General features: G+C 45.0%; 1 long non-coding RNA gene across 2 annotated transcripts; it reads left to right on the forward strand.

Moving 5' to 3' along the window:
* Positions 1-1,183: 1,183 nt before the first annotated feature.
* LOC310690060 lies at positions 1,184-8,604 on the forward strand. 2 transcript variants are annotated; one of them, XR_014517853.1, is made up of 3 exons: positions 1,184-1,338; positions 1,522-1,574; positions 7,944-8,604. It is a non-coding gene; the product is annotated as an uncharacterized lncRNA (long non-coding RNA). The 2 variants fall into 2 exon arrangements; XR_014517854.1 differs by lacking the exon at positions 7,944-8,604 and adding an exon at positions 4,123-4,344.
* Positions 8,605-18,082: the final 9,478 nt, after the last annotated feature.

Consider the following 18,082-nt stretch of genomic DNA (forward strand, 5'->3'; position numbering starts at 1 on the left):
AAATAAGGGTAGAGGTAAAATTGAACACCTGCATCCAGGCTGTTGGACCAGGGAGCCTCCCTACCCTTCCCTCCTTAAGCCTTAGCTTGGGGCGGGAGGGTGTTCGTGAGGAAATTCATGGGGGAATTCTTGGACTTATCTTATCTTATTGAAGTTAGGCTTAAAGGAGTTCAGTGGTTTCCTCAGCTTCTTTGGCTGTATTTCAAACCGATCCGTCATCCGGGAGCCCCAAGGTTATGAGTCAGTGTAGCCGTATCAATAAACAGTGCGATGGTAGATGGTAGAACAATAAAGGTAGAACAATAGAGCAATAAAAGGATAAGCTAGTTAAAACAAGGCGACAAGACAGACCACCGATAGTCCTTAAGGTCCTTGAGGTGTAGTTTTGAGGTCTTGAAGAGGCTACAACTGATAAAACTAATAAAAACGCTTAATTGAAGTCGGAGGCTCTAATTAGGCTGCTACCTCCGTCACCATCTTTGCCTCATCCCTCCGCCACAATCCATCATTTCACAGATTTTGTTTCCCCCCACTTGCTCTCTTGGTGGGAGGATTGGCAAATACAAAATCTTATTACTTAAGTGCTTCCATTTATTCATTTCTTCAGAAAACAATTTCCCTCAGCACCACAGCTGACAGTTCAGCAGCCCCACGCTTCCTCGGGGCCCAGCAATGGCAATATATTTTAATTATTTTAAAATATTTATAGCTTCGCTCCTATCTCCGAGCTCTCATTAACAGCGCTGGGAACCTCTTCCATTAGACGTTGTCATTATGCAGAGATTTATTTTTGTGTCATAGCCTGAGCTTGTGTTTGAAAACTAAGCTCTCTCCCCTCCATCTTGGCTCAGGCTTCAGAACGAATGGAAAGGCCAATGGTTTTGTGGAAACTGCTCCTTCCGCCATTGCAGACCCTCCAAGTGTCCCTATTTTCCAGGGACGGTTCCAGATTTACAGAAGCCGCCCCAAATTTGATCCCGAAATGTCCCCGTCAGAGAAATGTTGGCGGGTAGGGCATTCACAGTAAAGACCTGAGATCCGATCCTCCAAATGGCCTCACAGTAACAAACATAATTTAAATTTATCTGTCCATTAAACATATGTGTATATCCCATCCTGCTTCTGTGAGGCACATTCTTAACACAATCTATTCTTCTACAATTCTCTCGCAGGCCTGGTCAGTTACATTTGCTGCTTTTGATCTGTCAGAGAAACATCCGTCAGCTTTCATCTCGTTTCCCTCAAGCTTGATACTGTTAATAATTTATCGCCTATTTATTATCAGCATTTGAATGTGCGGGTCTCCCGTTTGATTACGAATTAGGAAACAACGAAAAGGTGGGGGACGTGACACCTTTGATCCTGAGGGGAAATTAACGTTAAGGGCAGACTTGTGACAGAAAGAAAAAATAAGAGTGGGGGGGTGGCGGAGATCAGAATCGCCTGTTGGGGTAAAATAATGTGGTAAAACAATCAAGCAATATATAGATTTTAGGAAATAAATAAATCTTCTCTCTGCAGACTCAAATTCTCTGGTGAGCATAGCTGAAACCTTCTTTCTGCTTCAGCCATTGGTAAGTGTCAAGGCTGTGTCACCTTCTTATGACACCCATGCATTACAACTGGTTGTTTTTTTTAATGTTAAAGTTAGGCCATTGATTTAGATACAGTTTTCAGTAATTTAAAAGTGGGGGGGGGAAATATATTTTTAAATGCCTATTTAAATTTGTATTGTGAGAGGAATGTTTTTTTAAAAAAATTACAGAGTGACATAGAAAAGGGACGGGACTGGGGGTAAAATATATTTATTTATTTATTGACTTTATATTCCGCCCTACACCCAGAGGTCTCAGGGTGGTTCACAGAACAAAATCAAAATATAAAACCACAATATATACATGCAATAAAAATGCAAAACTGACACAGGTTGGAAATACTTCGCCAAACTTTTTTTAGGCATTACAACTAGAGGCCATCATAAAACATCATAAAACATCCATATATAACATTGTAAAATATATACAAATAAACAGCCATGTAAAATATATAATGACGAGGATTTTCATTGGGATTTCTTCCCGCTAAACAGTGCCATTCGCCCTCTAAGGGATACTATTGACAAAAAACCAGCCACCCAGTTACATCAGATAGAATCTGGTTATTTTCATTTTCCCGCAGTGTTAGACTACCCCAAAAAGGGGATAGTATGCGTTTGCGTAGCTGGTTCTACAATGAACAGTAGAAAAGAATATGTTCTACAGTGTCCAGCACATTCAAAGAACATCCACAATGTCTATTCTTTCTGGGGATGTTTAAATATCTGCCCTTGACAAAAGCTATTTAAATTAGAGAAATGCTTTTCAAAAATTTGCAGGGTGACACAGAAAAAGGACGGAATTGTGGGTAAAAACATGGAAAAGTGACACAGGCGGGAAATACATTTGCCTGCGTCACAGATATCACTGCTATTAAGTAAATTCTCCATACTGCCTACTTGCTAAAAGCCTTTCCCCAAACATGTACCCTCCATTTGCTTTGGAGTCTAACTCCCAGCATCCCTGAACATTGGCCATGTTGCCTGGGGATAATACTTATAATAATTTATACCTTGCTCATCTGACTGGGTTGCCCCAGCCACTCTGGGCAGCTTCCAACATATATAAAAACATAATAAAACATTAAACATTTTAAAAAAACTTCCCTATACAGAGCTGCCTTCAGACGTCTTCTAAAGATTGTATAGTTACTTACCTCCTTGACTTGGGGGTTGAATAACTCCATACCCTCTATATAAGGGTCTGGTGACTTCTGTTTCAGTGTATCTGAAGAAGTGTGCATTTACACGAAAGCTCATACCAATAACAAACTTAGTTGGTCTCTAAGGTGCTACTGGAAGGAATTTTTTTATTTTGTTTTGACTATGGCAGACCAACACGGCTACCTACCTGTATCCATACCCTCTGACGTTTATCCAATGAAAATAGGGATGTCCTAGGGGAAAGCGGGACATTCTGGGATCAAATCAGAAACTGGGAGAGTTTCTGTAAATCTGGGACTGTCCCTATAAAATGGGGACACTTGGGAGGGTCAGGGACTACACCAGGGGTCGGCAATGTACGGCCCATGGGCTGGATATGGCCCAAGAAGATTGTTTTACCGGACCATGAGCCACCTGAAAACCGAGCTGCCCACACAGCGAGTCCCCTGCGCGCTGTACTAAACCGGCTCAGTGTGCCACAGGAACTCGCCGAGCGGCGCCAGAAATCACATCTGCGCATACGCAGATACTGGAAATCGCTTCTGTGCATGTCCAGAGGCCGAAAATCATGTCTGCACTGGCGTCTGGGCATGCGCAGAAGCAATTTCCGGCACCGCGGACATGCGCAGATGCGATTTCTGGCATCACGCTGTGTCGGTCCGGCCTACGGACGATCTCTGTGGGAGTGATCCAGCCCATGGCCGGTAAGACTTGCTGACCCCTGGACTACACACTGCTCTCAACACCCCTTGAGAGTCATCTGCTGGAATAGTAGAGTTAAGATCTTGGTGGATGCCAGTGATTTTGTCCTCAAAGTACTTTGCAAACAAGTCACAGCCAGCTATTGCATGGACAGACGGAGTCCCCCAACCCCTGGGCAGCCCTGTGTGGAATAACGACTCAAGACAAGGTACTATGGGATTAAAATTGGCCACAACTTTATTATGTTTCAGATGTGGGCAGACCTTGGCTCAGGCATTGGGCGTTTATCTTTCCCAGTCCCCCGTCGCGGATCTGGGTAACATCAGGGTTATCCAGAGTGTGTGGGGGCCTGGACTGGCTCTGGAGAACATATGTTCAAGCAGAGAGAGCCTGCCCCCGTTACACCGCCGTCGCAGGGCAATGACAACCTCTAAGCGTACGGCCAAAGCCTCCCCTCAAAACAACCCCTTTAACAGGGAACCCTGGTATCGCCACCACAAAGAGAAGGGGTTGTGTGGGTCACTGTTACACCCCCACCCCCATTTAGGGAAGATAGACTAAAGGATTCCGCCCAAGGCCTGATACCGCCAAAGTTGTGACATTTTGCTACGGGAAAGGCAAACCTGCCAATGCAGGGGAATTCCTTTCCGGCCCTTCAACAGTGACCCTGACATAGCAGCATCCGTGTACCTGTGGAGAAAAGGTTAACCTGCAAAAGAAATCTTAACTGAGGGTGGGTAGGGTGGGAGAAGCTCTGGAGCCAACTGACGATTCCCAGGTAAGATCCTCCCCCTATTGTGTGGGCAGGGTGGTCCCTCCCCCTACCTGGCCTGATTACCTTGGCAACGCCTCCCCAGGCGGGATTGGGCGACTGGCTGAGGTAGGCGGAGACCTCCAGGTATCCCACCTGAGGGGAGGCGAAGCTAAGCCTGTGCTAATGGTGCCACATAGGGTCCCAGGGGCTGTGTGCGACCGCGCAAAGGGCACCCCCCCGTTTGATGTGGGGAGTGGTCATTGTCAGTTCTACCATCTCCTTGGGGCCAGGCTTTAAGAGGCCCCACACTACCCGGAAAAGCTCTTCTGGATGGCACAATGAGGATGCAACGGCGGCAGCGAAGTAGGCTTTCTTTGCGGCCTTCACCGCCACTAGGTAGGCTTGATGATGCGTTCAATTGCATTCGACTGAAGTTTCCTTTTCATATTTTAAAAAACCCTGGAATAATTGTTCCGTCCTAAGGGAGAAGAACGTAATAAGCCTTGCTGCCTGTCCCCGCTCACTTTTTAAACTAGATAATTGCTTTCTTATGCTACTGTCGGGGCTGGTATGACTTAACTATTTAGATAAGGAGCTCGCGGACTAAAAAGGAAAAAAAGAGAAGCCGTCATTTGGCTCTACAAGTTATTGCCTCTGCTGATTAGTTGTAATGACGGAAACCTCCGACATTTGCATAACAAGAGGAAGCTGGCAGTGTTGGGAAGCAGGAGGGAGACTACCTGACTACCTGAACAAATGCTTTGGGGCCAGGCCTGCCACAGAAAAGTAACATGGTTTGGTTTTTTTTTAATTATTATTTTCCTGTAGTTATTTTCACAGAGTTCTGGTACATTTCAGATCAGGGTGTGGGTATGTATCTTCTTCCTTCTTTTGACCTTGAGAAATGGTGCAGTTAGAAGCTGCCTAATTCTGAGCCAAACCACTGGTCCATCTTAGTACTTAGTACTTGGCTTAGTACTGCTTACAGTGACTGGCAGCTCTTCTCCAGGGTTTCAGGAAAGCGTTCCCCCCCCCCCAGCCCTGCATGGAGAAGCTGGGGGTTGGAACTGGGACATTTTACATGCAGAGCATGCTCTACCAACTGAGTTAGCCTACAGACCTTCAAAAATAAATCTGACACATGATTTGGGGGAAATGTAAAGTCCTTAATTACATGATCTACATTGTCAGAATCATGACCATAGTCATGAATAAACCTCCATCAAATGAAAGGTTAACTATGGTTATATTCTCAAGACTTAAATTAGCTTTGTTTTTAGATTTGCCCCTAAAAGGGATGCAAAACCCAGATAAGCTGCAATGTACATCCAGTCTTATCTTTCCAGATTCTCACCTGTGCTTACAGCAGAGGTAGAGAACTTGCTGTTGGACTCTAATGTCCATCAACCCCAGTCTGCATGGTCAATGGTCAGGGATGATGGGAATATTGGTTGAGCAAGATCTAGTGGGCCACAGGTTCTCCATCTCGGATTTACTGCATTCATAAGCAATTCAACAAAAACATGAATTAAGTGTTGAAATTCATCTTTTAGCATCATGTATGAAAAGGGACGCGGGTGGCGCTGTGGGTTAAACCACAGAGCCTAGGACTTTCCGATCAGAAGGTCGGCGGTTCGAATCCTCGCGACAGGGTGAGCTCCCGTTGCTTGGTCCCTGCTCCTGCCAACCTAGCAGTTCGAAAGCACGTCAAAGTGCAAGTAGATAAATAGGTACCGCTCCGGCGGGAAGGTAAACGGCGTTTCCGTGCGCTGCTCTGGTTCGCCAGAAGCGGCTTAGTCATGTTGGCCACATGACCCGGAAGCTGTACGCCGGCTCCCTCGGCCAGTAAAGCGAGATGAGCGCCGCAACCCCAGAGTCGGTCATGACCGGACCTAATGGTCAGGGGTCCCTTTACCTTTACGAAAATGCCCACATAGTCACCGGAATGCTTCTTGCTGAGATAACTGCCCTTCCAAACGAAGATCTGCTTCTCAAGTTACCAGTGGTGGTGGTGAGATGATTAGCAATTGAGATTGGGGAGGGTTGCTATAAATGAAATGGCAAAAGCCAGTCTCAGGTGTTAGAGGTGGAAGAGGGGCAGAGCAAGAATGAAAGCTGAGGCTGTGATATTGCGCCTTCCTCATTGCAGTTCCACCCCCAGTGTGGCAGGATGCAATCACATTATGCAGTGTGAGCAGGATTTCTGCCAATGCACACCTTCATACTGTGAGTGGAGCTATAGCTATGGCCTTCCTGACTTGGCATCATCTGTTATGTTGTAAAATCTTGCTCATCATTTTGTGGGTGGAATGTGGGTGGCTGAGGAACAATGGAAAGGACTGCTAATGCTTACAGCTTGCTCAGTTATTTGTACCGCATGAGTGAACCAAACACCAGCACAGTGAGTTCAAGGTCTTACTGCAATGCCATATCCCATTTCATAACTGATAAAAGATGGTTTGAATTACTGTCTAAACGCTAGCATTTCCACAAGGTATGTATTTCAGCAAGTTTCCATTTCATCTGGATGTGTAAGAGTTGGCTTAGTGTCCCATCAATTAAGAATGTCCTTCCTATATTAATACGTCTACCACAAGCTCTTTTACATGGTGCTCAAGAAAATTTATTAGGCCTTTCTGTTTTAGCAAGTACTTCTTTAAGTTAATTGTGCTGCCATAAAGTTGCTAGATAGCTCCAAGTTTAAGGGAGATAATATATTTTAAACCAGAGATAAGAACCTATTTCTCTCCAGATGTTGTTAGACTCTAATTCCCATCAGCTGTAGCTCATTGACATGTCCAGTGGTCAAGGATTATGAGCACAGTTGTCCAACAAAATCTGGCAGCCAAGGCCTCCCATCCCTGTTTTAAAACATTGCCTCCTATTCTAGAATATTGCAGAATACCACAGTTCCACTGACTGTCATTGTGGCTTCACATTTTAGAGTCCCATGGCTCCATACAGGACAGTGCACTCATCCTTTTGGTGTACTGACGCTTATGAAAACTGTTCACCTGTCTAGGTAAAATAGTAGGGGGAAAGAGCAGAGTGGGCTGGGAAGGGAACAAGATGGATCCATTTTGGTTTGGCCCCAACTTTGGAGGGATCTTTCCTTAATGGATCTAGGGACACTCAAATTCAGTGTCTGAACTCCACCATTTTTGGGTCTCACACCCTTCGACTGGTGGATGCTGACAGGGATTGTGAGAAAGGCGTCAGGTTGACCTTGCTTATCTTGGCTTCCTCTTCCAAGTGATGTTAATCTTGTGGAGCAAGAAACACATAGAGACAGGCTCAAGTGTGTCCAAAAACTCCTTTGTATAGTGTATCAGAAACTGCTCATGAATATTCGCTCAGAAGGCCTACAAAAAGAAAACAGCCTTTCCAATCAATTGCCCTGTTCCATCACTTCAAACCTTAGGAATGTTGGAGGATTTCATGTGATATGTTTTTTGTTTGTTTGTTTTTTAAGCGAATGAATCTGATTTGCACTCCCCAGACTAATAACACAGATCGGAACACAGTTATCCTTCAGGTTTCTTTGCACTTCTCCAGGTTTTGAGCTTCAGGTATTGGCTCAAAGAATGTACCAAAACATTGATGAAAATCCATGTTTTTGGTTCATACACATGCACGAATGAGTAATTTGGGAGAAAATGATTTTTTAAAGGCGTATTCCATGGGGGGAAATGTTCAAAATAAAGCAAATTCCCATTCATTTTTTAAAAGAAAAATTACAGATTGAGGCAGAATTGGATGGGATTGACTTGTGACTGAAGACCTGTGAAAGTGGTATGGACCATAAATAGACTGATCTGTCCATCCCTTTGAGACCCAACCTAATATGACCAAAGACGATATCAGAATTAAATTTATAAGTGAGTATATATGATGTATTATGATAAAGATTAGGCTGTGCACTGGATTTGACTGAAGCAAGAGGGTTTGAGCTTCGGCGGAGTTGGGTACAGGCAGTCCTGAATTGTCTGGGTCAAGTTAGGAGTCCCGGTGTGAACTAGGGCTGTCAGTGGGTGTGGTATCAGGTGGGAAGGCTACAGTCCCCAGCGAGATGCTCCTTCATAAGTACTCGCCCCACAGGGAAGGCGCTTGCAAAGCAGCACCCTGCAGGACTGAACCCTCCTGCTTTCTGTGGTCAGGAAAGGAGATGAAGCATTTCCTTCTCCTGTCTCCTGCACAACTTTGCATTTAATTATGGTTTAAAAAACCATAATTGGACATTAGACCCGTCCCATGGTCCTATTATTAATTTAGTAATTAAATTTATGTGGCACCCTTCATCTGAAGATCACAGGGAGGTTCACAACAGAAAAATGCAAAATGAGAATACAAAACACACAATAAAACGAAAATGAAAACAAATTAATAACCCCGTCCCCACAAGCACATTTAAAAGCCATAGAATGTTAACCAGACAAACACCTGGTTAAAGAGAAACATTTTCACCTTGCCCTAAAGTATGTAATGAAGGCACCAGGCGAGTCTCCATGAGGAGAGCATCCCACAGACAGGGAGCCACTGCAGAGAAGGCCTGTTCTCATATTGCCACCCTCTGGACCTCTCATGGTGGAGGCACAAGAAGGGCTTCAGATGATGATTGCAAGGTCTGGGTTGGTTCATATGGTGAGAGAGGCATTGCAGTCCTGAGCCATTTAGGTCTCTATAGGTCAGAACCAGAACTCTGAATTGGGCCCGGAAACGAATTGGCAGCAAGTGCAGCTGGGCCAAGACTAACGAAGAAGAACAAAGTTAGCAGAAGGGGATTGCACCCAGGACATTACAAATCCATAGAAAATAAAAATAACGTAACAAGAGTCTGGCTCCTGGATCAAGTCAATAGCCCATCTAGTCCCAACACTCTGTTTCCAGTGGTCAGCCAGATGTCCATGGGAAGCCTACATGGACATCTGAGAGCAACAGCCCCTCTCCTCACTCCATGTGTTGCTGTGACAAATGATGGGGAATCCTGGGTAATCTGTTAGTCCTTGTAAGCAGAATCAATTAAGCTTGCAAAAGCTATTTATAATTAGCAATTATAAAGAAATCTGCAGGGTCCTAATTATAATGACACAACAATGAAAACAAGCGGCAATCTGGGTGCGGGGAAGGAAAAGTTCCAAAACAAGAAGGAAAGCAGAGAGGGCATATCACCATTCTTATAATGTTTATCATGATGATATCACAAATTGCCATCTTCCTGTTGTCAGGGTGATGATCTCTGGAGAGTTTCTCTAGATTTATATTACAATGCCGCCACACGACTAGTGGCATTATTTATTGAAACCTAGTGGCAGCAATAAAAGCTTTCTTTGGACTATTTAGCAAAAGAAATGAAAATAGTTAAGCTGCCTCTGTCTTTGTATCTGCCACACATTTATCATTAATTCATCCTGTCTTTGGGAGCCCATACTTTTAATAAAGCAATTCTGCTAGGGAATCATCAAAACTGGGAGAGAGGGGGGAGATGGATTGACACCCACTCACCCCTAAAAATATGAACATATTGGTCTTCTATTCACCCCAGGCACAAATACAACAGAATTGGTGCAATTACCCCAGCAATCCGTTTGTTTTGCTTCATTCAGCTGACAGTGAGGACTGATCCTTAGCTAGAGGACAGGACAGGGCTGGCCCATCCATGAGGCAAAGTCAGGCAACTGCCTCAAGCGGCAGGATCCACGGGGCAGCTGATCCAGCTGCCAGGGAATGCCTTGCCCACCTCTGTTGCTGCGCCACCATATGCCATCTCTACAGCGGCCTCTTGGTGAATAGGAGTCGCTGCTGGCCTCCTCCCATCCTTGTTCCCAATGTAGATCTTCACTCCTGCCTTCTTTCCTGGATGCGGGGTGGAGGCACCATTTTGTGGTTTGCCTCAGGGGCCAAAATGTATTGGGCCAGTCCTGGGATGAGGTGTGGCACTGCTGGAGCCCTTTCCCTTGGCTATACCTGTGACCATAAACATAGGTAAAGGTAAAGGGACCCCTGACCATTAGGTCCAGTCATGGCTGACTCTGGGGTTGTGGCGCTCATCTCGCTTTATTGGATGAGGGAGCCGGCGTACAGCTTCTGGGTCATGTGGCCAGCATGACTAAGCCGCTTCTGGCGAACCAGAGCAGTGCACGGAAACGCCGTTTACCTTCCCGCTGGAGCGGTACCTATTTATCTACTTGCACATTGATGTGCTTTCGAACTGCTAGGTTGGCAGGAGCAGGGACCGCGCAACAGGAGCTCACCCTGTTGCGGGGATTCGAACCGCCAACCTTCTGACCGGCAAGTCCTAGGCTCTGTGGTTTAACCCACAGCGCCACCCGTGTCCCAGAACATAAACATAGTCTTGCAGTAGTCTGTCCCCACCCAAATGCCAGCCACATGTTTGGGGAAGGTCGCAGGCAAGACATGACACAGTCATATGATTGCAAGGCTTGTTCTCCATATTTTCAGGACCCTGTTCTTATTGCTTTAGGACAGTGATGGCCAAACTCAGCCCTCCAGCTGTTTTGGGACTACAATTCCCATCATCCCTGACCACTGATCCTGTTAGCTAGGGATGATGGGAGTTGTAGTCCAAAAAATAGCTGGAGGGCCAAGTTTGGCCATCACTGCTTTAGAATCATGTTTTGCCACACCTGCCAATCAACCCACTTTTATACAGTGGTACCTCGGGTTAAGTACTTAATTTGTTCCAGAGGTCCTGAAACTGTTCTTAACCTGAAGCACCACTTTAGCTAATGGGGCCTTCTGCTGCCACTGCGCCGCCAGAGCACGATTTCTGTTCTCATCCTGAAGCAAAGTTCTTAACCTGAAGCACTATTTCTGGGTTAGTGGAGTCTGTAACCTGAAGCGTATGTAACCCGAGGTACCACTGTAATCTTGAAGTTAATTCACCTGGCTACAGTAACCAACACCTAGGATAGACTAATGTAGCATGTTGTACACGGAGCCTTGCTTGAAAAGCATCGAGATACTGCAACTGTACGAAATGAGGTAGTCCAATTGTTAACTGGGACTGATAGCTGTGAATAAATCAAAAATCTTCACATACTGCTGGTTTGTTTTCAGGCTTAATTAAAGGAACTGTCTTCGGCCTTTTAAGCTGTACATGGCCTGGGATTAGGGAATCTTAACTGATGGGCAGGTTCAAGGGGGAGAAGATGGTGGTTCAAAATGACAAGGGGCTAGGCTGTCTGTAGGACTGTCTTTTCTCACGTGAACCTGCCCACCTATTTGTTTGGCAGTAGGGTGGCCATGTCTACAAGGATAGTCCTCTATTTGAATGACAGTCAGAGGAGAGGCCTCTGTTTGAAGGGCTGTTGGGACCAAGTCTGGCTTAATATCTGAAAGACTACACAGATAACATTTGAGATGAAAATGTTTCATTTGAGATGAAAAGAAAGGAAGTATTACAAATGTTATTTATAATAAAGTGACCATACCAAGGATTGCAACACGCACACGCACACACACTCACACACACACACACCACTTTTAGTGCCTCACAAATATTACAAGCCAAAGACCTTTAAAACCAAAGGAAAAATTGTTTATGCTTTGTGTAGATAAGACTGGCTTTTTTGCATAGAGCTGCAGTCGTTTTAGTAATATTTCAGTATCATTTATTAGAGTGTTTAATAAGCTTGGGGGATAGATATCAAGTGCGAGGGAGGATGAGAATTAACTACTATGCAAGCAGCAGAGGAGGAAATAATTACAGTCTTCATAGGGGAAGAGGTCTGGAAAAATAAAGAGCTCTCTGGGAGGCTTTTACTTGTTACTTTCGCTGTTCATAAAAATGCAGACGTTGTTTCCAATGAGATGCTTTGGAACTGGAATGGAACAGAGAAATAATTCACAAGGGCTTTTAAGGCTTTAATTATATCACGGTTAGGTGCTGTAGGTAGGCTCCAGTGGATAAAGCAAATTAAAGCAGCCACACTGGTGGGAAGTTTTCTTTAAGTTGTTACCTTGGCTGGAATTATGGGTGGTGTCCAAAATTACTTGTGCTCATAAGAATCATTGCACTGCCCTGTTTTATTAATGCTTAATTGGTGGGCATTATTATTCTTGATGTACTCCTTTGTGTTCTAGTGCTGTTGCATAGATTTCCTATGATCTTATTGTGTCCTGAATAAACATCTCCACCCCCATCGTTCAGCCCGGACACTGAGGTCCGGCTCAGAGGGCCTTCTGGCGGTTCCCTCCCTGTGAGAAGTGAAGCTACAGGGAACGAGGCAGAGGGCCTTCTCGGTGGTGGCACCTGCCCTGTGGAACACCATCCCATCAGATGTCAAGGAAATAAACAACTATCTGCGTTTTAGAAGACATCTGAAGGCAGCCCTGTTTCGGGAAGTTTTAAATGTTTGATGTTTTAGAGTGTTTTAATATTCTGTTGAGAGCTGCCCAGAGTGGCTGGGGAAACCCAGCCAGAGGGGCAAGGTATAAATAAATAAATTATTATTATTATTATTATTATTATTATTATTATTATTATTATTATTTGCAAACTTCTTTGGGTCTCACGCATTAAACGGCATAGAGGAGTTATTAGTGTGTTGTTGTTGTTTTTAAAAAATGCTCAGTAGATCCATTGAAATTAATGACTAAATCAGGTCCATTAATTTAAGTGGCTCTGCTCCAAGCAAGTTGGAGCCAACCCTATGCCTTTATTGGGGCAAGCACTATTGTCCCATAAAACCAATGTGAGTCACATTGGATACGAACCTCCTAGGCATGACTCACCCCAACTGGGTAGGGGAAGAAGCCCACATCCTGCTGCTTAGTTGCACACGCTGTTTGTTGATTCAGAGTTACGAGTGCACTGCCAAGCAGATGGGGGCAATCGCCTGTTTGGATGTAGGTGGGACAACAGACATTCTCTTGTCCTATCTCCTGAATGGGAGGATTAGAGCAGCAAAAGGAAGAGACCTGCTTGTAGCCTGATGCTGTGTGCAATGATTTCTGGATCAGGGGAAAATGTATTTTATTATTAAGGATGTGTTTTTAAAAAATGCAGGATGTGCAGATTTCAAAGGATAGCTGTGTTTTTGTTCGTGCATTGTTTTAGGAAGTGTGAACATGGTAGGTTCACATTAAAACGTGACTCAAAGAAGAATTCCACCCCCATCGCTAGATCCAAGCCATTTAAACCATATGAGCTACATTAGCTAACTTCCATGCCTGCTTTCTCAGCTAGGTCCCCGAGGAGTCTGGAAACCAGTTGTTAGATGCCTCAAAGGAAACACTAATAAACCATCATAAACGAGTTGCGAATTCTCTAAAAAGACTGTGGTGAAACATGGTTTTCATATATGGGCTATTGGGCTTGGAATAATGTGCTAAACTCAAGAAAGATTTCCCGCTGGACAATAATGGGCAACAGCATCTGAAGCAGCCTATTCAAAGTCAAAAGATTTCACTCAAAGGATTTTCATGGTATGGTCATTCAAATGAAGCTATTTGCCCTTCTTTGCGGACCATGATTGATATCCATAAACCGTAAAAAGCTGTCGAGTCAAAACCAGGAGCAGGCCTGTAATGTCTGTCAACATCTCTTTGTCCGGGCACACTTGCCTAAACAAAAATGTTTCAAGCAGGCACCAAAAAGACTATAGAAAAGGCGCTTGCCTGACATCAATCGGCAGGGAGTTCCGAAGTTTAGGTGCCATCACATTAACAGATTGATTTCTCAGAACTGTGAAATCATTTGCATATAAAAAAACAGAATAATTGCAGTCATAAAAAAAATTACCTACATAGAAACAATTAAAAAATCAAATTTATAAAAGCAGTTTCAAATCTAGTACAGATACCTACTGAAATAAAAATATCCTGTCAGGGAACTGACATCAGAGGCACGGGAGAAGGAGAGGGTCTCTGATTCTGCAGGAGAAGGTCCCAGCGCTAGGGGGAGACTCAGCTGGGAAGAAGGGGAAGAGAATGAGTGTAACACCAGGGATCCAGGAGAGCAACGGGACAGGGAGGTGCAGGGGCTCCAGGACTCTTCGTTGGAAGTTAGTGAGGAGAGCCCAAGCACCCCGCTGCCCACGCCCACCCTGCGCAGGAGACTCCCGCGCAGTGAGAGGCGGAGACGATTGGGCGTCAAACAACTCTTATGTTGGCAGCGCTTTAAGAAACGCCCACAGACAGATTCTACGAGTGACTAAGGGCAGCCATGCTGAGATGGGCTGCGCAGTCCGGAGGGTTTAACCAGGCAATCCAATGCTCAAACGGGGCAGGATTACGCACGAGTAACTCCCAACCACTACATATCCATTTACAAGGAAAAGGTAAAGGTACCCCTGACCGTTAGGTCCAGACACCAACAACTCTGGGGTTGCGTGCTCATCTGGCTCTATAGGCCAAGGGAGCCAGTGTTTGTCCGCAGACAGCTTCCAGGTCATGTGGCCAGCATGACTAAGCCACTTCTGGCAGTGCACAGAAATGCCATTTACCTTCCCACCGGAGCAGTACCTATTTATCTACTTGCACTTTGATGTGCTTTCGAACTGCTAGGTGGGCAGGAGCTGGGACCGAACAACAGGAGCTCACCCCGCCGTGGGGATTCGAACCGCCAATCTTCTGATCGGTGCTGATGTTATACTCACAACCTCTTTGAGGAAGACTAGGATGAGAGAGATGGATCCTAGTGAGCTTTATCACTGAATGCGAATTTGAACCCAGGTCTCCCAGGACAAGTGGTGCAACGTGATATTTAACAAGAACCAAATAGTTCTGTGTGCAGGGTGCTTTAGACTTTGTTTTCATCAAACACCAGCCCTTGGTGATGCATAGCAAGTCGTATCTGGAACCCAGGAGTAATCCAGTGTGGCGCTGACACAGCCAAACAATGGAGAAAACTTGAATTTATTCATTTGCAGTTTTCCCTGAACAATGGCTCATGGCGTAATATATAAAGATAAATTTAAAACAGTGTGTTGCATTCCAAATGCAAATGTCTGTGTTTAACTTCAGATTGCTTTGTACTGTGTAATGGACAAGAAAGCAGCAGGTAATGAATGCAGCCAGAGTGTTTGGGGAGTGGAAGGGAGGGTGTGTGTGAATTGAAATATAAAGACAAGCTGTGGATGCAGATGGAATTGTTAGGATCTAAGGATGTTCCTCTGGGGGGGGGGCACAACTTTTCTTTTCAACAAACCCCCAGACAATTGCAGAAGTCTGTAACGTGTTCATATGGTGTACATTACAGTAGACTGAAGCTGAATCTTGCTAAGACCCAGATGATGGTGAATGGCTCCCAGGTCAAAAAATGGAGGGTCACTTGTTCCCCCTCTAGGGGAACAGGCAGTTTAGGGCAGTTCTTGGAATGATCTTTGTCCATGGAAGAGTGCCTGCCACCAACTTCAGCTGGTGAACCAACTGTGCCCTTCCCTGGATAGGAAATACTTGACTATTGTGACACATATGGTAGTTACCTCTCTTTTAGACTACTGTAATACTGTACACCCTGTGTTGGGCTTCCCTTGCAGCTAGTCCAGCAGGTGCAGAATGCTATGGGCAGGGTGGTAAGTGATACATCTTATGGGCATATTCTGGTCTCTGAAAAAATGTACACATCACTTGGGAAGACGGGCGAACTAATATCAGTGTACCGGAAGAAGCAAAGATCACCAGTGTTGAAGCAACGGTTCTTCAACATCAACTTCGTTGGACTGGTCATGTTGTACGGATGCCTGATGGTCGTCTTCCAAAGCAACTACTCTATTCCGAACTTTAAAATGGAAAGCGTAATGCTGGTGGTCAACAAAAGAGGTTTAAAGACTGTCTCAAGGCAAATCTAAAAAAAGTAGTATTAACAGTGACAACTGGGAAACATTGGCCTGCGAGCAGTCCAATTGGAGAACAGCCTTTACCAAAGGTGTCATGGGCTTTGAAGACACTTGAACTCAGGACGCAAGGGAGGAACATGCTAAGATCCACACTGTGATCAACTCCCGCCCGGAAACCTATGTCCTCACTATGGGAGGACGTGTAGATTCAGAATTGGCCTCCACAGTCACTTACGGACTCATTGTTAAATCCGTGTTTATGGAAGACAATCTTACTCAGCTACGAGTGATCGCCAAAGAAGATTCTGGTCTGATTCAGGATCCCACAGAGAACGAGGCCAGGCACACTATGGACATCTCCAAGTGACCAACTTGCTCCAACAAGGGTTGGAAGCAGACGGAGGCCTCTGTATGCTGACTACCTCCACCAGGCTCCACCCCTTGTAGAGAACTTTTGAGCTTTAAAGGGTGAACCCAATGGCCCAAAGATGATCCTCCCTCCTTAGCTGAATTGAAATGACAACAACTCTTTGTTATTCAGAGAACTAGCAGAAGTTGGTGCTATTTTGGAGACAGGTTGTGTGGCTTAGGAGGAGGTTGGGGTGGGTATTAACTTTGGATCACTTCAGGCAGGCTCTCTTTGAAGGGCCCCAGCTTTGGTCCAAATATTCTCGCCTAACTTGGGTATTCAGAATTCAGATGAAGAGGTTGCACAACTGTTTGAGTCAGAGGGTGGTGACCAGGAGACAGTATTTAAGGATTTGATTAGATCCATGTTAGTCGCTGCCAGATTTGTGATAATACAGCTGTGAAAGTGCACTAGGACTCCTCCTTTAGATCTCTGGTACAGTAAACCTTGGGAAATTGCCATTGCAGCGAAGCTTACACACCCAATCAATGTCATCAAGGGGCCAGTAAAACAGAATACCCCTTCTTTGCAGAACGGAGTAGTTTTATTGTTCATGCTAATAAAAGCATTACAAGGACACTCCCAGCCCAGCATACAACAATCTGCAGAAACAGTTAATGATTCAAGTATCTATGGAATTCTCATCAGTTGACGTTGTTCATAATGCCCTTAAGTCCTCTGTTTGATTATTATGATAATGCTGATTGACTTCTATATTAGACTCATAATGAGAAAGGCTATTATGGTAGCTCAGTTGTCACACCACTGCAGTTCTCAGATCCTTCCTTTGAATTTTGTTTTGTTTGAGAATTGTTGCTCCTTGATACAATCACATACAGCCCCTATCATCTGGAAACCATTTTTTGGTGGCCACAGGACTTGCCGATCAGAAGGTCGGCGGTTCAAATCTCCGCAACGGGGTGAGCTCCCGTTGCTCGGTCCCTGCTCCTGCCAACCTAGCAGTTTTAAACCACGTAAAAGTGCAAGTAGATAAATAGGTACAGCTCTGGCGGGAAGGTAAACGGCATTTCCGTGCGCTGCTCTGGTTCGCCAGAAGCGGCTTAGTCATGCTGGCCACATGACCCGGAAGCTGTACGCCGGCTCCCTCGGCCAGTAAAGCGAGATGAGCGCCGCAACCCCAAAGTTGGCCACGACTGGACCTAATGGTCAGGGGTCCCTTTACCTTTTATGGTGTTGCAGTAACTGGCATATACAGTACTTCAAATGGTGTATTTAAACGACACAAGTGGATTAAAGAACTTGATCTAGATCAGAACCGAAGCCAAGATGGAAAGTTTTGACTGCAGTCCACTAATGTACCTGCTCCTTTCTTCACCCAATTCCCAAGCCAGCGGACAGGCAGTTTTACGAGTCTTAGAATCTGTAGCGTTGGAAGGGACCGCCAGGGTCATCTAGTCCAATGCAGTTATATGAATCATTCCCAAAATGTAATTATTAAACAAGCCTCTTACTATGCACTATAAGACGTATACAGTACTACACTGAAACGTTTAAATGTTTGATTGTCTTTGCACCTTCCCGCCACACTTGCCATTCTCTCCTGCCGGACCAGTGTGGTGCACCCTTTGAGAACCACTATTGTAGAGCATGAATAGAAAAGGGGATGTGAGATTTGGAGACAGCAAGGGTCATGCACT

The sequence above is a fragment of the Podarcis liolepis genome (assembly GCF_965112155.1).
Source record: "Podarcis liolepis genome assembly, chromosome: 12".
NCBI lineage: Eukaryota > Metazoa > Chordata > Lepidosauria > Squamata > Lacertidae > Podarcis > Podarcis liolepis.